Source organism: Arachis ipaensis, chromosome B09 (assembly GCF_000816755.2).
Source record: "Arachis ipaensis cultivar K30076 chromosome B09, Araip1.1, whole genome shotgun sequence".
Lineage (NCBI taxonomy): Eukaryota > Viridiplantae > Streptophyta > Magnoliopsida > Fabales > Fabaceae > Arachis > Arachis ipaensis.
The window spans coordinates 42,632,166-42,638,735 of record NC_029793.2 but is presented as its reverse complement, the minus strand read 5'-3'; positions in this window follow the sequence as shown (position 1 = coordinate 42,638,735).

The window sequence follows — 6,570 nt, the reverse complement described above, 5'->3', positions numbered from 1 at the left end:
GTATTTCAGACTTATGATTGCTCCTTTTTATTATATAAATAATTTGGATTTTTCTCTTTTGGCTTTGGTTGAGACCTTGGTAACTCTTGAGTTATCAAACTCATTGTTGATTGAAAATTAGAATTAATTTGTCCACTTAACTTACCTTCATAATTAGAGGTTAATAAGGTGGGGGAAGAATCCAATTCTCATCACAATTGATAAGGATAACTAGGATAGGACCTCCAGTTCTCCATACCTTGCCAAGAGATTTTATTATTGTTAATTTATTTTACTTGTCATTTAAATATACCTGTGCACATTGCCCAAACTCCAAATTTCTCAAACCCCCAAATTTACAATCTTCATAACCAATAATAAGAACATACTTCCCTGCAATTCCTTGAGAAGACGACCCGAGGTTTGAATACTCGGTTATCAATTTCAAAGGGGTTTGTTACTTGTGACAACCAAAACGTTTGTACGAAGGGATTTTTGTCGGTTTAGAGACTATATCTACAACGCGACTGTTTTTATGACATTCTTTACTGGCAAAAATCCTAACGTCAGGCCTCTTACTCATTATTTTGTAATAATGTTCTTCATGTTGCTTGGTGTAGAATCTGACAGGTATGAAAACAATTGTTGGGCCGTTTTCTTTCTTGCTTCTTCAAGTGAGCTTTCCACTTTTTGGAGCCATGGGATTTGAATGACGTGAGAAAGCAAGGCTCCTTCCACACCAAACTTAAAAGATTTACTCGTCCTCGAGCAAAAGGAAGAAATGAAGATGAAGAAAGTGAAGGAGAAGAGAATAGGAGAAGAGTAATTTAAATGGAAGAAGTGATGAATGGGGGAGTGGGGAACACGGATATATAGAGGGACGGGAGGGAGGGTTTTAGATTTAATTAAATAAAAGATAAGGAAAATATGATTCATATTTTAATAAAAGATAGAAAAAGATAGGTTTTAAAATAAAAAAGATATGAAAAAGATAAAAAGATAGGATAGAATATATGAAAAATATTTTAAAGATTTAAAAAAGAAGTTGCAAAAAATATGAAATTTGAAAAAGATTTGAAAAGATTATCTTAAGATTTGAAAAGATATGTAAAGAAATTGAATTTGAAAGATAATGATTTGAAAAATATTTGAATTGAAAGTCATGAAATTTCAAAATCAAAATTTAAAAAGTTAGGTTGAAAAAAGAAAATAAGATGAAGAAAAGATAAGATTTTTTTTTTTTGAAAAGTTACCTTCCTTGCCCTCTTTCTGGCGTTAAACGCCCATAATGGCTTGATTCTGGCGTTTAACACTGGCTGTTCCTCCCTTATGGGCGTTGAACGCCTAATCAGTGCCCCCTGGCTGGTGTTCAACGCCAGGTATGCCCTACTCCTTGGGCGTTTGAACACCCAGTCCAGGCTCCCTGGCTGGCGTTCAACGCCAGGTTGTCACCCCTTCATGGGCGTTAAATGCCCATTCTTTACCCTTTTTCGGCGTTCAACACCAGAAAGATACTTCTTCCAGGGTGTTCTGCTTCCTGTTCTACACCATGCTGTCTCTGTTTAAATATTGTTCATGATCACTAACATTAAAAAAAAAACAATGTAAGATAAACTAATTATGAATAAAACTAACTAAAAAAATGGGAATAATTAGAGAAATAGAAAATAGTATGCTATTGGTCATTGGGTTGCCTCCCAACAAGCGCTTCTTTAATGTCTTTAGCTGGACTTCACTATACTTAACTTAGTAGAAGTGTTGAGCCTCCTGGCTTAAAATCTCCTTCAAGGTAATGCTTGACTCTCTGTCCATTGACAGTGAACCTGTTATCTGGGTCTTTATCTTGAAGTTCTATGTACCCATAGGGGGATACACTAGTAACTACATAGGGTCCCTTCCAACGGAATTTGAGTTTTTCAGAAAATAATCTGAGTCTTTAGTTGAACAACAGGACCTTTTGGCCTGGTTCAAAGACTCTTGAAGCTATCTTCCTGTCTTGCCACCTTTTTGCTTTTTCTTTATAGATCTTTGTATTTTCAAATGCAGCTAAGCGAAATTCGTCCAACTCATTCAGTTGGAGTAGTTATTTTTCTCATGCTGCTTTAGCATCAAGGTTGAGGAATCTGGTTGCCCAATAGGCCTTGTGTTCCAGTTTCACTGGCAGATGACAGGACTTTTCATAGACCAATTGATATGGTGATGTTCCTATAGGGGTCTTGAAAGCTGTTCTGTATGCCCATAGAGTATCATCAAGCTTTCTAGCCCAATCCTTTCTAGAGGCACTTACTGTCCTCTCTAAGATTCGCTTTAGTTCTCTATTTGAGACCTCAGCCTGCCCATTTGTTTGAGGATGGTATGGTGTTGTCACGTTATGGTGAACTCCATAACGGCTCAGAATAGAGTCAAGTTGTCTGTTGCAGAAATGAGTACCTCCATCACTAATCAATGTCTGAGGGACACCAAACCTGTTGAAGATGTTCTTCTGGAGGAACTTCATTACTACTCTAGTGTCATTAGTGGGTGATGCTATTGCTTCAACCCATTTAGACACATAATCTACTACTACCAGAATGTAGGTGTTTGAATATGAAGGTGGGAAGGGTCCCATGAAATCTATACCCCATACGTCAAACAACTCGATCTCTAGGATTCCTTGCTGAGGTATGTCGTGACCATGAGGGAGATTGCCAACCCTTTGGCAACTGTCACAGTTATGGACAAACTCTCTAGAGTTTTTAAAGAGTGTGGGCCAGTAGAACCCGCTTTGGAGAACCTTTGTGGCTGTTCGCTCATTTCCGAAGTGTCCTCCATAGTCTGAGCCATGGCAGTGCCATAGGATTTTGTGTGCTTCTTCTTCAGACACATAGTGTTGGATGATCCCATCCGAGCATCTCTTAAAGAGATATGGTTCATGCCACAAGTAGTACTTGGCATCATACATGAGTTTTCGAGTTTACTGCCTATTGTACTCTTTAGGAATGAATCTTATAGCTTTGTAATTTGCAATGTCTGCAAACCATGGTGCTGTCCGAATGGCAAAGAGTTGCTCATCTGGAAAGGTTTTGGATATGTCAGTAGAGGGAAGAAAATCCCCTACTACTAGTTCAATCTAAGATAAGTGGTCAGCCACTTGATTTTCTGTATATCAAAAAATCCCCTACTACTGGATATGTCTCTAATTTCTATATCAAACTCTTGCAGGAGTAATACCCATCTTATAAGTCTGGGCTTATAATCCTTCTTAGTGAGGAGATATTTTAGAGCAGCATGGTCAGTATAGATAATTACTTTAGATCCTACTAAATAGGATCTGAACTTGTCAATGGCATAAACTACTGCAAGTAATTCCTTTTTTGTGGTGGTATAGTTCTTCTGGGCGTTATTTAGAACACGACTGGCATAATAAATAACATGCAGAAGCTTGTCATGCCTCTACCTCAGAACTGTGCCAATGGCATGGTCACTAGCATCACACATCAGCTCAAATGGTAAGTACCAGTTGGGTGCAGAGATTACAGGCGCAGCGATAAGCTTAGCTTTTAGAGTCTCAAAGGCCTGCAAACACTCTTGGTCAAAGACAAAAGGAGTGTCAGTGGTGAGTAAGTTGCACAGGGGTTTTGAGATTTTGGAAAAATCTTTTATAAACCTCCTGTAGAATCCTGCATGTCCAAGGAAACTTCTGATTCCCTTGACATTAGTGGGTGGTGGTAATCGCTCAATTACATCCACCTTAGCTTGATCCACTTCTATTCCCTTGTTCGAAATCCGGTGCCCAAGGACAATTCCTTCAGTCACCATGAAGTGATATTTTTTCTAGTTTAAAACCAGGTTTGTCTCTTGGCATCGTTTCAGAAATAAGGCTAGATGGTCAAGGCAGGATTCAAATGAATCTCCAAAGACAGAGAAGTCATCCATGAATACTTCAAGAAACTTCTCCACCATATCAAAAAATATGGATAGCATACACCTTTGAAAGGTTTCAGGTGCATTGCACAGGCCAAAGAGCATCCACCTGTAAGCAAACACACCATATGGACATGTGAATGCTATTTTTTCTTGATCCTGTGAATCTACTGTAATTTGATTATAACCGGAATAGCCATCCAAGAAACAATAAAAAGCGTGCCCTGCTAGTCTCTCTAGCATTTGATCAATGAATGGTAAAGAAAAATGATCATTTTTAGTGGCGTTATTGAGCCTTCTATAATCAATGCACATATGCCACCCTGTAACCGTCCTTGTAGGAATCAGTTCATTCTTTTCATTATGAACCACTGTCATGCCTCCCTTTTTGGGAAAAACTTGGACATGGCTCACCCAGGGGCTGTCAAAAATGGGATAAATAATCCCAGCCTCCCATAATTTAGTGACTTCCTTCTGCACCACTTCCTCCATGGCTGGATTCAGTCGCCTTTGTGGTCGTACCACTGGTTTGGCGTCATCTTCCAGCAGGATTTTGTGCATGTAATAGTTTGGGCTAATGCCCTTAAGGTCACTTATAGTCCATCCAAGAGCTGTCTTATGTATCTTTAGCACTTGGATTAGTCCTTTTTCTTCTTGTGGCTCTAAGGTAGAGCTTATAATCATAGAATATGTGTCCTCATCCCCTAAAAATATATATTTTAGAGATGATGGTAATGGTTTGAGCTCGAGTTTAGGAGGCTTCTCCTCTTCTTTAAGAGCAATTAAAGTTTCCTGTATTTCATCCGCTACCTCCAACTCGAGCTGGGCATCATAAAAGATGTCATCTAGCTCTTCTTTGAGTCTCTCAACCATGTTCACTTCTTCCACCAGGGAGTCGATGATATCAATGCTCATACACTCCTCTGGGGTGTCTGGATGCTGTATGGCTTTGACAGCATTTAGCACGAACTCATCTTCATTGACTCTCAGGGTTACTTTCCCTCTTTGGACGTCAATGAGAGTCCATCCTATTGCTAGAAAGGGTCTTCCTAGAATGAGGGATGCACTCTTGTGCTCTTCCATCTCCAACACCACAAAGTCTGTCGGGAAAGCAAATGGTCTAACCCTAACAACCATATCTTTAATCACGCCTGATAGAAGCTTAACAGAGCCAACAACAAGTTGAAGACATATGCGGGTAGGTTTAACTTTGTGAGTTAAACAGAGTCTCTTTATTAGTGATGCAGGTATGAGGTTAATGCTTGCCCCAAGATCACACAAGGCTCTCTTTGTGCAAGCATCTTCCAAGGTGCATGGTATCAAAAAGCTGCCAGGATCCTTAAGTTTCTCTAGTAAGCTCTTTTGAATGACTGCACTGCATTCTTTAGTGAGGAGGACTGTTTCTGCCTCTCTCCAATCCTTCTTATGACTTAAGATGTCCTTCATAAACTTAGCATAAGAAGGTATCTGTTCAAGAGTCTCTGCAAAAGGGATCTTGATTTCTAGTGTTTTGAGATAATCCACAAAGCGGACAAACTGTTTATCTCTTTCCGCTTGATGGAGTTTCTGAGAAAATGGCATCTTGGCCTTGTACTCATCAATCTTAGTTGATGTAGGCGGAGTGCCTAATGTATTGGAAGTGGGGTTACCAACTTACTTATAAGGGGTGTTATCAGCACTTGTACATGTCTGATTACCCTTATTTGGGTGTTCAATGCCCTTGTTGCTGCCCCCTTCCTGGCGTTCAACGCTAGGAACACTGTCCCCTGTTGGACGTTCAATGCCAAGAGTGGGTCCCTCTTCTTAGCATTGAACGCCAAGATTGCTGCTCTCATTTGGGCGTTCAACACTAGGGTGGATACCCTTTATTGGCGTTGAACACCAATGACATTCCTCTTTAGGCATTCAATGCCCTTAGAGATGTCTTGGGCAATAGTCTGGTATCCCTCTGTCAGTTTTTCTTCTATTGATCTCATGTTGCACTGAGGTTGGGTGTTTAATGATTTCTCACTCCTCAGTTGAATGGCCTGACACTCTTCTGTTATCTGCTTAGATAACTGTTGCCTTCTTTGACTCAGCTGGGCTTCTACATTCCTGTTGGAAGCCTGAGTTTCTCTCAAAGCCTTTTGCAATTTCATCAATTGCTGGGCAAGGGCATGTAGTTGCTGAGTCAATGGGCCATCCTGTTCTGGAGGGTTAGGTTCAGTAAATACTGCCTTAACCTCTCCTTTTATGGAAGTCTCATCACTCGAGTACAGATGCTGGTTCATGACAACTGTCTCAATAAGTTCATGAGCCTCCTCAAGATTTTTCCTCATGTGTATAGAGCCACCAGCAGAGTGGTCTAAAGACATTCGGGCCATGTCTGTAACGTTATAGTAGAAGATGTCTAATTGCACCCATTCTGAAAATATTTCAGTGGGGCATTTCTAGAGCATTCTCTTATACCTCCCCCAAGCATCATGAAGAGATTCACTGTCCTCTTGCTTGAAGCCTTGAATATCCAGCCTTAACTGGGTCAACTTCCTTGGGGAAAAGTATTGATTCAAAAACTTGTCTACTAGCTGCTTTTATGTTTTCAAGCTAGATTTGGGTTGGTTATCTAACCACCTCTTTGCTTGATCCCTTACAGCAAAGAAAAAGAGTAGCAGTCTGTAAACGTCCTGATCTACTCCCTCAGTGTGTACT